The sequence below is a fragment of the Callorhinus ursinus genome, unplaced genomic scaffold (assembly GCF_003265705.2).
Source record: "Callorhinus ursinus isolate GAN/ISIS: 27379988/994484 unplaced genomic scaffold, GSC_fseal_2.0 scaffold41, whole genome shotgun sequence".
Taxonomy (NCBI): Eukaryota; Metazoa; Chordata; class Mammalia; order Carnivora; family Otariidae; genus Callorhinus; species Callorhinus ursinus.
In genome coordinates, this window is record NW_027397103.1 from 10,002,882 (window position 1) to 10,019,686 (window position 16,805).

Here is a 16,805-nt window from a genome sequence, read left to right on the forward strand (position 1 = left end):
ATTCAGGAAATACACTAGGAGTTGCTTAGAACTGCCTGGGAAGCCTAAGTTAGATTGCCTGGGTGAGGCCCCACCCCAAGCACCATTCTAAGCCTGGAACCTGCATTCACCCTGCCCTGCCCTGCATGTCCAGCTGCCATTCAGGACTGTGGTGGTGAGGCTGGCCCAGGGAAGTGCTCAACTCCTTTAGTCTTTGGGCTGACAGGGAAATCCCAGGGGTGGGCCGCCAGGGGCATGAGTAAGAACACAGTCCAGACCATGGGTGCAACTCGATTTTAACTTGCAATATATTTAGACATATGGTATGTGGGCCTCCATTTGTACTCTTATTTCAGTATTTCACACAAGATCTAGATTCTGGTACAGGAATGGCAAATAATGGCCCCCATGACTGTCCCCTCCCAGACCATGGCAGACATCAATAATGGATCACAGCATTCCTTCTCCCTGAGATGTGGTTTCAGAACTCCTTCACACACAGCACTCTGGGAAGCCACTACTAATTGTCCATCAGCATGAGAGGTGCAAGGGAAGTGCATTCCCTGTTCTAGCACTTTCTACATGGCAGTCCACTCTGTGCACCCCCATTGTTTATCAAGAGGCCTCGTTCTTGTCCAGAAACTTTTCTCTCCTGTGAAAAAGAAGCCACTGATGCTAGATGTTTGTGGAAAGTAGATAAACACTCAAATGCTGTCTTTGGTTGCTCCTCAGAAGGTCCTGATATTCTATGGAGAAAAGAAAAAAAAATGAATAAAATAATTTCCCGTTTGGGGAGCAATTACTTACATCAAAACCATTTTTTAAAGCCCACTCTTTCCTCTGGAGAGATTAATGTTTTGCACTAAGGCCTGCCACAACACATTCTGACTCCCAAGATTTTTTGGCAGAACAGAAAATCCTGACGGCTCTTTTTGTTTGGATGGTTTATTTTCTTCTTGCGGATCTGTTTCCTTGCCTTTTTTCCCTCTGTTTGTCTCATTCCCTGTCTCTTTCTAGTCTCTGCTCTGTATGTGCATTTGTCTTTGCCCATCTCAATCTCTCTGTGCCTTTCCACCTCTGCCCCTCTCTTCCTCAGTGGCCGGGCCGCCCATCTCTCTATGTGCATCTGTCCCTGGGAGTATGTCTGAGTGTTTGTGTGTCTGTTTCTTTGTTTCTGCCTCTGCACGTGGGTCTCTCCATTCCCAATCTTTGTCTCTCTCTCTCTCTCTCACTCTTTCCAGTCATGTCTGACTTTCTGTGTGTCTATCTCATCTTTTCATCTCTTCCTGTGTTTATGTCTCTGTCTCTATGTGAATTTCTCTATCTCTGTCAGTGTTTATCTCTCTCCATCGCCCTGCTCGGTCCCCTCTCCCTCACTCTCTTTCTCCCTCTTCCCCCCACCCCCCATCTGCTTTCCTCCCTTTGTCTTTCTGTCCAACTCTGCTTGCTTATATCTGTCTCTCTCTGAGTATCTCCATCTGTCAGTCTCTCTCTCTCTGTCTTTCTCCCCTCCCCCTTGCCTCTAATTTACCCGTGTTTCTCTTTTTATTTTTTCCTTTTTCCTCCTCTAGGGCCCTAAGGTTGAGTCCAGACAACAAAACAGTGACTGTAAAGTGAAAAGTCACACAGAGGTTTCCAGGCCACCAGATGTGCAGCATATGTAGACAGAACAGCTGGATAATTTAACAACTTCCTTGTCCCCCCCTCCCCAATCCCCGGAAGGTCGGCCGCCAAGGCATCTCAGACAGCCTGTCTATGTGAGGACATACGCATGTATGCGCCAGACTATTCCCTCCTGAGATTCTGTGCAAAAGTCACCATTCTCTCGAAAACCCCACGTGTATTCTTTAATGTGATCAGATTCAGATTTCCCTCCCTACAACCTCCTTCTTTTTCCTCCTCCTGGATAGTCTGGCTTAGAAGCACGGTGCTGTTTGTTGAAGCATCCCAAAGATCTTCCACTTACGTCCTATGATCTTCATCGTGATCTCATGAGTGAGGTGTTTGGTACGATAACATAAAAAGAGGTAGCAAAGGTCTGAAGGAAGCCCTAGAGAAAGCTGGCAAGCAAACCCTCAAAGGCAGGGCACTGTGTTATTCTTGGCCCGATTTTACTGATGACGAAACTGACAGGCAAACTCCAGGTCCAGAATCTTAACAGAACTAGTGCTCAAAACCAGAACGTTCAGCTCCCAGCATGCAACTCACCTCCCAGCACCACAGAGCAGCAAAACTGGACAAGACCCACAGATGGGGCAGTGTGGTACAATGGGCATCGCCTCAGCCTCTTGCATCCAGCAGACGGCCCTCAGCTCAAATCCCTCCTCTGGGACTTAGGAGCTGCCTGGTCTTGGGCAAGCCTCTGTTTCCTCATTTGTAGAAGGGAAATGATAATAGCATCTGCCTCAGAGGGATGTTGTGAAGATCCAGTGAAATAAAACATGGAAAGTCTCTGGATGGGGATAGCAAGTACTCAAATATATATAATGCTGTTGTGAATATTAGAATTAGTATTTGTATAAAACTGAGGCCCAAGTTCACACAAACTAGTTAACGGCAGATCCAGACTCCGCACCCGGATCCTGCGGCTCTCACATCAGTGTATCCGCACGAAGAGAGTTTCCTGCTACCTTCTCCCAACCAAAAAGCACAAAAACATTTTTTGAGCACTTCCTCTGTCCCAGGCATGATCACAACACCCTACACATGTTCACTTCATTTAATCCTCAAAACAACCCAGTGACACACGTCCCCTTCTCATCCCCACTTTATTAAGAAACAGGCTCAGAGAGCATAAGAGACTTGCCCCAGGGGCACCTAGGTGGCTCAGTCGGTTAAGCATCTGCTTTTGGCTCAGGTCATGTTCCCAGGGTCCTGGGATCGAGCCCTGAGTTGGGCTCCTTGCTTAGCGGAGAGCCTGCTTCTCCCTCTCCCTCTGTCTGCTGCTCTGCCTATTTGTGCTCTCTATCTGTTAAATAAATGAAAATCTTAAAAAAAAAGAGAGAGAAAGAGAGAGAGAGACAGAGAAAGAAACTTGTCCCAGGACACACAGCTGGTAGGTGGCAGGGCCGGCTGGTACCAGAGTCCCCACACTTGCCCTGTTTTCTGTTCAAATTCTTAGAGATTTACCCCAAATCATGGTTACATTCCTTTACCTTTCTCTCACCTTTTGCTTATATATAAGTAACACATGAATACATTCTCAATGGAAAAAATCGGGGGCATTACTATAAAGTCTGCTTTGATATTATCCCTAAGTTCCACTCTTAACAACCCGGTAAGAATCCTTCCAGACTTTTTCCTGCACATCTGCATATGCACGTACTGCTGCTTGTCAAACACTTTTTGCTGGGTCTCTAGAAAACAGTAGTTGAGGTAGTGACCCTGAGACTGAAGGAAGGTGGTGGGGCCTGGAGAGAGTCTCACTTTCTGTTTTCTAGAAATCGGTTACCTATAAATATTCTGAAAGCTTCTGGCAGGTTGACTTGGCCAAGGTCCCAACAATCTGGATGCATAATAACGTTTCTTTGGTTCTACGCAGAGACAGAACCAGAGAAGGATGGGTTTATCTTGTCCATATAGCAGCCACTCCCCACAGACAGTTCTGAGCCCTTGGATGTGGCCGGTCCAAACCGAGACATGCTGTCAGTGTAACATACACACTGGATTTTGAAGCCTCATGCATTAAAAAAGAGAGTAAAATATTTCATGAATACTTTTCTTTATACTGTTTACATGTTGAAATATTTTGGATATATTGGGTTAAATAAAATATAATGTTAAAACTAATTTCACTTGTTCTTGGGGCACGTGGCTGGCTCAGTCGGAAGAGCATGGGACTCTTGATCTCAGGGTTGTGAGTTTGAGCCCCACACTGGGTGTAAAGATTACTTAAATGAATAAATAAATGAAAGCTTTAAAAAATAATTTAAAAAATTAATTTCACTGTTCTTTTCACCTTTTTAGTGTAGCTACTGGAAAAAATTAAATTCCATATATGGCTCACATTCTATTTCTAACAGGTGGTACTTTTCTAGACAGTTGATCAAGGAGACACTCTATTTTTTTTTAAAAAGATTTACTTATTTATTCTGGGGGCGGGGCGAGAGAGGCCGAGGGAGAGGGAGAGAGAGTCTCATGACCCTGAGATCACAACCTGAGCTGAAACCAAGAGTCAGATGCTCAACCCACTGTACCACCCAGGGCCCCGAGATACTCTATTTTTTTTTTAATTCCTGGAAAAAAGTAATAATAGTTAAATTGTGTTGAGTGCTCAGAGCCAAGTAGCAGACTAAACACCCCATCTGTCATCCTATCCATTCCTTCACATATCTGTATAAGGTAAGCACTATTGTGACCTTCATTTTACAGAGGAAAAAACTGAAACTCAGAGAAGTGAAGTTATTTGCCCAAAGTCACACAAGACAGCAAGCAACAGAGCCACAATATGAACACATCACTCATGGGATTAACCCTGCTCAGCAACAGATCAAGAAAGCCCTTCGTTAGGCTCACCTCAGAGTTAAGTGTGGCCAGAGGAGGCCTTTGAAAATTTGCTGGCATTGGGTAAAAGGCAGAAGGCCCAAGAGAAATGCAAGCCCATCTCACTGACAGGCTGGGTAAGACCTTCCTTAGAAAGTTTTCCCCAATATCTGTGCTTCTTTCTTCCTTTAGTAATAAAACCACACAAGGCCATCCAGAATAGAGATTATACTTCATCATAGCTCCACTGTAGCAAGATATAACCATATGATTACCTTCCAGCAAATGGGATGTAAATAGATGTATGTATAAGTTCTAGAAAGTATCCTTGAAAGTAGGAGACATACCCTTCATTTCCCCCTTTACAAGCTCTCCATGGTTAAAATGCAGATGTGATGGCAGGTGCTATAGCAGCCATATTGTATCACAAGAGGGGAGGTACATACCAGAAATAGAAGAAAAACAAGATGGAAAGAGCCTTGGTACTTAATAATTATAGAGCTGCCATTTAGCCCAAGGCTGCCTATTTATACCTTTATATGAAAGAGAAATAAGTTTCTATATTATTTCAGTAACTACTAGTTAGTATCTCGTTATTAAAGCAACTAAACTTGTATTATAACTAATACAGAGCCAATGCTCAGAGTGACAAGTGGTAGACTGAATAGGGTGGGGAAGAAAAGATCAGTGGGACTGCTGGGAGAGCTTGGTGGGAGTGTTAGACCACTTCAGATGGCACTGAAGGCATGAGAAAGGAGATGGCAGCTATAGAAATTAAAGGGTTAATGTCTCAGGACCATAAACCACCATGCGGAATAAGCAGGGATGAGTTATCTCAATGGTCAAGTGAATGATTTTATAAATTGGGGTCAAGCTCTCTAAGCCTCGGTCTTCATATCTGTAAAATGGGTCGATAATGCTAATGCATGGGATAAAATCATAAAAAGGTATTACTGTGGGGATAAAATGAGACACAGTTCTTAACATGCTGCCTGGCCCATAGGAAGTGTACTGTAGATAGTGGTGGTGGTGGTGGTGGTTGGAATTTCTTGCTCTGACTGGCCTGGCTGGTCTTCTAGCTCTCCTGCTACCGAAATGCCTTTCCACTGGTTGCCCAACAGGAGGCTGAAACTGTGACAGCCTATTCATTTCCTCCTAGGTGGTACAACACCCTGCAGGAGAGGTTTTCAAAGACAACAATGTCTTAGCAAATGAAGCAGAGACCATCACAAGATCCTAGACTCCAAGCCTTCTATCACAACTCTATGTGACTTTTTGAGGTGTCTTTCTTGAAGGAAGACTTCCCTATTTTAGGTGCTGATGGGAGAGAACTTAATATTTGTGACCAAGAAGGCAGACATAATAAACTGTATTATAGTTCTCAATTTTTCACTCTTTCCCCTCTCCGTGTGAAAGGATTGTATGTCACTGCCCCCACTTGGCCATATGACATGCTTTGGCCAATAGGATATGAGGGCGAGTGATGCACATCACATCCAGGAGAGAGTTTTAAGGGAGTGTTGCTAGAGTTTTCTCCTTCTTTCTGGTGGGCTTCCCTTCTGCCACAAGAATGGACATGTTCCTCAGGGCACAGAATGAGAAGGTGCACCGAGCAGAGCCCAGCAGAAGCACAGAGCAAGAAATGTGTGTGTGTTGTAAACCATTGAAATCTTGGGGTTATTTGTTATGCAGTGAAGCTGACTTATACATTCACCTCCAGCTTCTGAGAAGGGTTGAGTCCTTTGGAGGAAGGCAGACCTGGGTTCAAATTCCAGCTCTGCCAAGTAGACAATGTTGAGTGCCATTGAGCAAGTAAGTTACTTCACTTCTGGGAGCCCCATTTTCCTCATACATGTTATGGAAATAATAAGAGTGCTTCTACTTCATAGGTTATGGTGAGGATTAGATAATGTACACAAAGGCCTTGGTGTTGAGAAAGGGCTCTGTTCAGAGGAGAGAAAAAAGTCTGAGGCACGGTCTTTTCTCTTAGGTGGAAGGACCAGTTCAGCTAACATTTCAGATCCCAGGCCTGACAGATGCCTGATCCTGGGCCCCAAACTGGGATTGTCACCTCTCTGAGTCAGGCTTTGGCAAAGCACCCCTAAATAACCTGGAAAAAAATTTATGTAAAATTTAGGTTGACAAGAACCCCAGAACAGCGGCTAGTTTAAGCTACATCAGCTTCCTTCCACCACCTTCCTCTTCCCAGCCTCGGATCTCTGAAAGAAACCCTCCCCCTGAAAACCCACAGCTGGGGCTGCTCTGGCTTGAACTCTGAAAACTCACAACAAATGGCAAATTCGTTTGCCAATCTTATCAATAGATGCCCTTCCTGTTAGGCTGTTTGAAAAGAGAAATTGGTCTCTAGTCAAAGTTTGCCTGCTCTTGGCTGGACTGGATGACCTTGAAGTTTCAGGCAAGTTTTTATGGTGTGGAAGTGGTCCATCTAAGAGGTCTGTGAAGATGCCATGTCACACTCATATGCACATACATACATATATACATGACAACATATACACTTGCACTCGAGAACTTTCCTTGGCAACCCGCAGATAACACAGTTCTCTCCCCACAGCATGCCCAGAGCATAAAAAAAAAAAAAAAAACTTTTTTAAAATACAAAGTAGAATGTATACCATACAATTGATTTTGATTTAGCCAGTTCCCTGTTTAGGTGACCTCCAGGCTTTTTTCCTAAGTTGCTTGTTTTGTTTGCAATTACAAACAACGTTGATCTGTATAGGCAGTGTGTAGTGGTTAGGACTTTAGACTCTACTTAGCTTGAGTTTCCCCTAAAGAGACTCAGAGACAAGGATTCTACTGCAAATTATTTATTTGGGGGGTGATTCCAGGAAATATCAGGGAGGGAGTAGGAAAGGAAGGAAGTTAATAAAAGGGTACACTTCACCAAGCAAATTACTACTATGGGCAGCTGGGACTCATTCCTGCTGGGGAACACTGGGAACCATAGAACATGCCTCAGAGTTATCCCAGAGGTGAGGGGGCTGGGGTATTTATCCTCCAGAACAAGAACTCCTGTCAGTCATTGGCTGAGGGATGCTGCCACGCTAACTTCCCGGCACTTCTTGTTGGCCCCCACACTTGCTGAGCCAGCCCTGGTGGACAGACCCAAGTCCAAGTGCTGGCAGTTAGGAGGTCTGGGACCCAATGGAGCCAGGTGAGGTGCCTAAGTTGCAAAATCACAGGAGGTACTTACTTTTGGGGTTGTGCAATTGTGGGGTGGGAGGTTTGAAGCATCAGATGGGCTTGCACAAAAAGGTGATTGCTGGAAGGAGGTCAGGGAGGTGCTGACAGTGTCTGCTCTGGGCTCTGCGGCCAGGCTGCCTGGGTTTGAATCCTAGCTCAGCCACTCAAGGGCTACTTACTTAACTCCCCTGTGACTCAGCTTCCACATCTGTAAACTGGGTTAATTACAGTCTTTACCTCATAGGACTGTTTGGGAGGGTTACACAGGATAGTTCACATAAAACGCTTAGAACAGAGTTGGGCACAAAATAAGCCTCCCGTGAGTGTGAGCTCTGATGACATTGCCATGAATATTACAGCACACATTTCCTGACATAGATTTTGAGAATCAAGGGAGCAAGATCACCTAATAGTTAAGAAAAGGACCTTCTGAGTCAATCAAATGAGAGTTCAAGTCCCTGATCCACCACTTACTGTGTGACCTTAGGCAAGTCACTTAACCTCTCTGGGCCTCAGATCCCTGATGTTTAAAAACATTACTAAATAATAACACCCGTTACCACAACTAAAAATTTTTTTCTAGTAAATAAAAAGAGGCACGCAAGGTGCTTCTATAAGGATTGTGCCCGACTTGAAGTAAAGTGTGCAATAAATCTTAGCTGTGACTATTGCATGTTCAATTTTCTGTACAAGCAGGAAGTTGCTGCTGTGTTGGAGGAGACAGGGAGATATAATTCACTCAGCAATATTTACTGCACACCTGCAAGTTGCAAGATACTAAGGTGGGAAATGAGGGCTTCTAGAAAGAAGTGTTAACACTCCATCTTGGCCCTTTTGGTGCACTGGAGTATTTTTGTTCCTACTTTAATAAAATCACACATTCATACCCTTTGCTTTGCTCCTCCCTCGAGTGGGCAGGGTAAACTTTCCAACAGCCCTGACATCTGAAGCCAATTCAAAAGAAAGCAGAGAGAAAAGCTGGCAAGGCTTGGTCTCTGATGACTTTGTGGGTCCCCCATGCAAACCCTGAGCTGCCCACCCATGAACCTGTTTTCACATGACAGAAAAAACAGAGTAATATGTGCCTAAGTGTCTGTTATATGCAGCCAAAATTAATCCTATGGTATACATCTCTCTTTGTCTTTTATTTTCTTATTTTTTATGCTCTGGGTATGGCATGGGGGGAGAATGGTGTTACCTGGAGGTTACCAGGGAGAGTTCTCAAGCCTGGCAAGGAGGAAACAGTTTCCAGGCGGACTCCTGCAGGGTTTTGCTGCCCTGCCTGGCCTCTGGAGTCCAGTCCTCTTCTTAATCTTGTTCCGGTCAGAGGCCTCCAACCCCTGTTCTGCTATAACCCGGGTGCCTCCTGCTTTCTCTAAAGACATGCAGCAGACACATCCATCCTTTCAGATCAGGCCCGAGGCTGGGGAGGATGAAGAGCGGTTCGAGCTGCGCCCCCACCAGCTCGGCCTTCTTCCCTCTCCTCTCTTTCCTGTCCTCACCAGGCACCGGTTCTTCTCACAACACACCTGTCCATCTCCCTGCCAGGCCCATTAATAGAGCAGCTGGGCCTTTATATCCTGATACATTTTTTTGGCAGGAGATGTCAGAACTGCTGGACAATTTTCAGAAATAATTTTCTGGCTCAGCCAAGGATAGCGGGGTTAGAAATTTGGAGAAAGGAAGCCAACCACTATCTTCAAATTCAGCAGCCATTTACTGATCACCTATTCTGTTTCTCTACTCACCCACCCCCATCTTTTCACCCTTCAAGGAACACCACCTTGATTTTCTGCAGGACGTGCCCCTCCCCCCACCCAATGGTTCACTTTTTCTCAGGACAGCAACTCCACTTCCGGTGTCCAGGATGGTCATGTGACCTGGCCCTGGCCAATCAGAGAGCCTCACATGCCCCTGGCCGCAGTGATTGCCACCCCAGTTTGGACCACTGAAGAGTCAGACCCCGATTTCTGTCCTGTCTATTAGCCAAGAGTTGAGGTCCTTCTTAGCTGGTCTTGGAGTTGTGAGAGCCGGGAGCTGCTAGCAGCCATCTTTCCACCCACAGGGCAGCATCTGATGAGGAGAGCGGAGTTAGCAGAAAAGGAAGCTCAACTGAGTGGAGACACAGAGGGAGGCCAGCCCTGTTAGCATCATTTGAGTTCCTGGATCAAGCCACCCCTGAATGTTTTTTTTTTTTTAATTATGCATGCACTCTTCATTCAGATAAGCAGTTAACTTCTTCGCTTAAGCCCCTTGGACTTGAGTTTTCTGATTCTTGCAAATAAAATTCCCAATTTTCTATCCCCCTTCCCTCACTACAACACCGTACAACATTCTGTATAGTTTACTTATTTATCTTGTCTATTGACCCCAACCTTCCCCCAAGTGCTGCGTAAGGGCAGTAATTTTTATCTTTTTGGAATGGAGGAGAGGGGTTCTGTTTTGCTTACTGCCATAGTCCTAGAACACAAAATGGTGCTTGGCACATAGCAGACACCCAATGAATATTCTTTAATAGAAAAGATGAAGTGTCCTGAATAGTCCTGATAGGACTTCTCTCTATATAACCTCATTTAGACCTTGCTCCTATTTTGCAGATAAAGAAAACTAAGGCTGAGAAGTTTAATGTGTCCAGAGTGACTGGCCTAATTAATGGGCAATGTAACATTTACACCAAATCTTTCTGGCTCAAAGTCCACTGCTCTTACATTATATTGCCCTGAAGTTCCCTTTATCATTCTGAAACTACATAGTCACCATGTCACCATGACAACTACCATTTACTGAACTCTTGCTGCTGCTCGGCAGACTCTCAGCCCTCTGCATGAATTGCCTTATTGACTCTAACTCTCCACTCCCCACCAAAGTAGATGCCACTAATTATCCCAGTTTACAGAGAAAGAAATCAAGGTTCATAATGGGATCTGTGCTTTTATAAGAGACCCCCGCAGAGCTCTGTCAACCCCTCTGCTAGGTGAGGACACAGCGAGAAAACAGTCATCTATGAACCAGGATGCAGGCTCTCACCAGACACCATTCTGCTGACACCTTGCTCTTGGACTTCTGGCCTCCAGATCTGTGCAAAATACATATTTGTTGTCTATAAGTCACTCAGACTATGATAGTTTTGTTATAGCAGCCCAAAGGGACTAAGACATATATATTACTTAGAATATTAAAGCAAAAGACAGAAATTTAAAAGTAAAAAATAAAAGTACCAGGTATTCCAAAAGCCAGTGTTTTCCGAATTTCTTCACAACGTTTGCCATATCTTTATGCCCTCTGTATTATTACATATTGAACATATTTAATCAACTTGCAATTCTTGTATTTAAAATCTATTTTAAAAAGAAAATTTTCAGAAGTGGAAATCCAGTGTCACTTGCCATAAATAGAAGATAACTGTGCATATATATACTTCGAAGACAAAACAATGTCCTTAAATTCTAACTGGATATCGATCTCACCTAAAGCCTGGGCCTGAGTCCTAATTTCTCTTTATTAAGAAGAGGTTATCAGGATTAGGACACCGTTAAAGACTTAGCAGCACCAACTGAGACTTTCTCCTTAAGATCATCCTTTCTAATTAAAATATTACATTTAATTTTAGAAGTAACTCACTGCTCCAAACAAGGGGTTGTCAGCATAGGCCCGTGGATCTGGCACATGTCTGTGACGACTTTCGTTAACGGTGGCAGGGTTGAGTGGTTACAACAGAGACTGGCTCAGAAAGTCAAAAATATTTACTATCTAGCCCTTCATAGAGAAAGTTTGCCAACCCCTCCTCTAAATCAGGTCACATTCAAATTCTGTGGTGTGGATTTTTGTCACCTTCTAGGATAAGCATCTCCTTTTAACCAAAAACCCATTGTAATCTGAAAACGTCAAATGCCGACATCAAATGCCATCCAGTTTGTGTTGAAAGAGGCTCTTTATTTTTTTTTTTTAAGATTTTACTTATTTATTTGAGAGAGAGAGAGAGAGAAAGTGCACGCGCGCACAAGGGGTGGGGGAAGGGAGGGCAGAGGCAGAGGGAGAAGCAGACTCCCCACTGAGCAGGGAGCCCAATGTGGACCTCAATCCCAGGACCCTGGGATCATGACCTGAGCCGAAGGCAGCAACTTCACCAACTGAGCCACCCAGGCGCCCAAAAGAGGCTCATTAAATGCAAAATCCCTCCCAACTTTCTGAAGGCAACAGGCCAGAAATGCCTCCCTCATCCCGAGTGAAGAGACAAGAAGAGCGGTCAGAGCCCCTTGTTTCCCGTGGGTGGGTTTGCTGGGTGGTAGAATTGTGTGTGACCTTATTTTTTCCACTTCTCTATATTTTCCAAATATTTAACATGCTGAATTACTTTGCTTAGGCTGCCATGACGAAGTACCACAGACTGTGTGGCTTAAACAACAGACATTCACTTTCTGACAGTTCTGAGGCCAGAAGATCAAGATCCAGGTGTCAGTGGGGTTGGTATCTTCTGAGATTTCTCCCCTTGGCTTGTAGATGGCCCCTTCTTCCTATGTCTTCTAGTCCTCCCTCTCTACCCATCTGTGTCCAAATCTCTTTTTATTAGACCCCAGTCATGTTAGATTAGGGCTTGCCCTAATGACGTCATTTTTACCTACAGTACCTCTTGAAAGACCCTATTCCCAAATACAGCCACATTGAAGTACTTGGAGTTAGGACTTCAATATGCAGATTTTAAGGAGACGCAATTCAGCCCGTAGTGCACGTATTATTTGCATTCTTTAAAAATGGACAGTAAATTGCTAAATAGTCTTAAAAGGCACACAAACAATTGTAGTGAACATTTTAACCTGAAATTTTTATTATGTAAGTAATGTGGGTCTAATACTTTAAAAACTCAAAACAGTGCAAAAGGGTGGCAAGAGGAACAGAGACACCTACCCACACTTGATCCCACTCCTCCCTGCTGACAGTTTCTTGATATTTTCCAGAAATTTTCTCTACCCAAACAAGGATATACAATATCTTCATAATTTTATTTTACAAAAATAGGATTACGTTGGGGCGCCTGGGTGGCTCGGTCGTTAGGCATCTGCCTTCGGTTCAGGTCATGGTCCCGGGGTCCTGGGATCGAGTCCCACATCGGGCTCCCTGCTCCGCGGGAAGCCTGCTTCTCCCTCTCCCACTCCCCCTGCTTGTGTTCCCTCTCTCGCTGTGTCTCTCTGTCAAATAAATAAATAAGATCTTTGTAAAAAATAGGATTATGTTCTATATATTGCTCTACAACTTGCCTTTTTACACCGAACAATACATAATCACTGTGTATTTTCAAAGCAGCACATACATCTTGCACCCCAAACTCCACCTCCACACTTGCTTTGGGAAAACCCAGCTTGCAAAAGGGTTACTTGGAAGCAAATCCCAGACATCATGTCATTTCGCCTATAAACATTTCAGTAGCTATCACTAAAAGATCAGTAAAAGATTTTATTTTAAGCATAACTACAAAATAAAACTAGAGGAAGAATATGGGTGGTGGTTTGGTGGGAGGGGGGTGATTATTCTTTTAATTTGTATTTCTGTTGCTGATATTGCAACACTGATTTGGGACTTTCGAGTATAAGATCAGTAAAGAGCCCTTTGTTCCCTACCATCAAAATAAGCAAGGTTTTACAAGCCCCTGATATCGCTTTGGTGTTCAACCTTCCTTAACCTGTGAAGCAGCGAGGCCAGAGAGAATATCCCAGGCCCCAGGAGCTGCTTTCTTATGCTGCAGTGATGGACCCTTCAGGGGAAGGCAGAGGCCTGCTTTGCCCCATGGGATGGCCACTGGTTCCGACTGTCCCCACATGCTGTCCTGTAGGCCTCAGCCAGACCTGTGACAAGAGGTAAATAGCAACCTTACAATGCACGCCTCCTCGGAGCCAAGTGCTGTGTGAAGCATTTACCTAGATCATTTTATTGACTCCTGCCCCCAACTATTATTGTCCCTATTTTGCACCTATACTATTAATAGCTTCAGTTCATTTGTTTATTCAACAAATCTTTAGTGAGCCCCTTGTATGTGCCAGGCGCTGGGAAAACAGCAGTGAACCAAGCAGACAAAACCCCTGCCCACACAGTGACAGAAAATGGGCAGACAAAGACATAATACAATGGCAGATGATGAAGAGTGACATGGAGAAAAATAGAGCAAGGTAAGGGGAGAGATCACGATGGAAGGGTTGGGGAAGGGGGGCTATTTTAGGCAGAGTGATCAGTGAAGTCCTCTCTGACAGCTGAGGGTGACAGCTGAGTAGAGACTTGAATGGAGCAAGGGAACAATTATCTGGAGGAAAAAGCATTTCTGTCTAAGCACGGCTCTAGGACGGGAATACGCTTGAGATGTTTAAGGCAGAGCAAGGAGGCCAGAGTGTCTACCAGTGACAAGCAAGGGAGAATGTGGTGGGGACCTAGACTGGAGATGTGATGCAGAGCCTGCCCAAAGCAGTTCATACCAACTCCCAAGACATTGCATTGGTAGCTTGAAATTGAGCATGGTGAGAGTATTTACACCACGAAAATTGGCCAGCACTGTAAATCAGGGCTTTTTTTTGTTTTTGTTTTTGTTTTTCTTGGAGAGGGATTTACCAACACACCACTGTTTGTAGGCCACAATTTGGAGTTTAGATTTCACTCCAAGTTTGAGAGGAATCCACGGGAGTCTTTGGAAACAGAGAGGGCCATGATCCTATTGCTCTTTCTAAGATCTGGTTCCTGCCTGCCAGGTGGAGAAGAGATGGCAGGAAGGCAAGAGTAGAAATAGTTAATTTTGAAACATATTCCCAGAGCATAGTGCAGTGGAAAGATCAGTGTGTCACACTGAAGATGCAGATGGCTAGCTGGGTAGCATTCAACAGTGTGAACAGTTCACAGCCACAAAATGATGACAGGACCTTCTAAGTACTATAGCTACATAATAGTAAAGTTCGGTAAAACATATGGAAGCAACAGGACTTAATATATACAATGATGAAAAGTTAGTTTATGTGTTTTGCTGAGATTGGTAGTCATCTTCTTGACAACGGGTCATCGGTGAACATTAATAAGTAGTCATTTGACTTCCGTTTCTGTCGTTCAACCAATAAAGCTCTTAACTGAGGTTCCCCCCGCCCCACTCCCAAGAAAGAAATAGTTAACTTTGGTCCTGCGGGCACGAGATGAGAGTGGCTTGGACTTGAAGGGACTGAGTCTGGGATGTGTTTGCATTTGCTGATGGATGGGGAGTATGAAGTGTGAGCAAAAGAGAGACATCAATAATGAGGTTTATTGCGGCTGTTTGCATGTTCTCGTTCTCTATTGCTGCATAACAAAACACCCTGAAACATAGTGGCTCAAAACAATCCCACTCATTTATTCAGCTCGCAAATCTGCAGTTCGGGCAGGGTTCCGTGGGGACACCTCATCTCTGCGCTACTTGGCATCCACTGGGGGTGCTCAGAGGACTCCGTGGATGCTGGACTCATCTGAAAACTCTTCACTCCCCTGTGTGTGTGATGGCCGGTGCCGGCTGTTAACTGGGACCTCACCTGCGGCCAGAACATCCACACGGGCCTTCTGTACAGAGCCTGGCTTCCTCATAGCAGAGTGGCGGTTTTCCCAGAGCGAGTGTCCCAAGAGAAAGAGTCAGGGGAAGCTCGGCTACCTTTCTCTCCCCCAGCTTGACTGAGATATTATTGACGTATGACATACATAAGTTTAAGGTGTAGAAGTGATGATTAGATACATGTATATATTGCAAAACGAGGACCACAATTAGGTTGGTTACCACCTCCGTCACATAATTGCACGTGCATGCGTGCGTGTGTAGTGACAACATTTAAGACCTATACTCTCTTAACAACTTTCAAGGATACAATACAGCATATCATTAACTGTACTCAGCATGCTGTGCATTTGGTGCCCAGCTCCGCTTTATCTTAGAGCTGGGAGTTTGCATCCTTTGACCAACATCTCCCCATTTCCCTCACGTCCCCAGCCCCCGGTAATCACCATTTTACTCTCTCTGAGTTCGGCATTTTTAGATTCAGCACGGAAATGAAAACATACCATCTTTGTCTTTCTCTGTCTGACTTCTTTCAGGCCAGGAGAGAGTGGGATGGCCTATCGTACTTCTGAGACACAGCCTCGGAAGCCGTGGAGTGACTTCTGGTGTAGGCATGGCCCTACCCAGTCTCAAGGGTCGAGAACCTGGATCCCATCTCTTGGTAGCAGAGTGGTAAGGTCCTAGAAGAGCAAGTGGGACTGGAAATATTGTCACGGCCAGTTTTGGGAAGTGCAGGCCATGGTACTGTGTTTTAAGTACCGTGTGAAGCAGCCCACATACATGGTTTTGTTCAGTCTTGCACTATCCTCACCTCACAGATGACACAACTAAGACTCAGATGTCACTTGCCCAAGACCACCCAGCTACTAAGAGGACAGACAGGGGTTTGGGCCCTGGTAATAGGCAAGCACCAGCCAAGCTGACTTGGAAGTGGCAGAGAATGGCCTTTGGAGGGGAAGTCAGAGACAGGGTGGCCAATACTGGGGAACTGACTGCTCTGTACCCCCTCACAGCCCCTCTGGCCTCCCCAGGGTTAGCCTTTGTTTCTCAAATGGCTCCAAGGCCACAGTGTTCCCCTAACTACCAGGCTGTGAAGAGAAGATAAGTTTGGAACACTCACAGGCAGAAAAGACAATTTGCTCTGAGGCAGGCCCTGCTCTGGCTTGGCTCTGGAGGGCCCCGAAATCTGGACAGAGCTTCCTGGCCAGGCTGGGTGGGGGCCAGTGTGTGGGCAGACGGAAAGGCTAGTGGAAAGCACTTATTCCGGAAACCATCCATGTGTGGCTCAGCTTCTCAGCAAGGCTGCTCTAGGGCCAGGCATTCCAGGCCACACAAATTCGAGATCCACAGAAGGCTTTCTATGCTAAGCCAGCAGCCCCTTTACTGCAGTCAATACTTCCCAGGAGAAGAGGCCAGGTCGGTGCCAAAACCAAGGTGGTCTCCAGGGAGCACTGGTTTCTCTGCCCCGTTGTCCCATTGTGAGCTTGCGCAGTGGGCAGCACTCAGTGGTTTTCCAGCATCCTGGCAAGGAAACATGGCCTTGCTGCTGGCGAGGAAGCACGGGCTTGGGGTTTGACACCAGAAAAAA

General features: G+C 45.2%; 1 long non-coding RNA gene across 1 annotated transcript; it reads right to left on the reverse strand.

Moving 5' to 3' along the window:
* Positions 1 to 287: 287 nt before the first annotated feature.
* LOC141370626 (uncharacterized) lies at positions 288 to 10,980 on the reverse strand. Its single transcript, XR_012374821.1, has 4 exons — positions 10,887 to 10,980; positions 10,696 to 10,744; positions 2,188 to 2,431; positions 288 to 725 (listed from the first exon to the last, which is right to left on the reverse strand). It is a non-coding gene; the product is annotated as an uncharacterized lncRNA (long non-coding RNA).
* Positions 10,981 to 16,805: the final 5,825 nt, after the last annotated feature.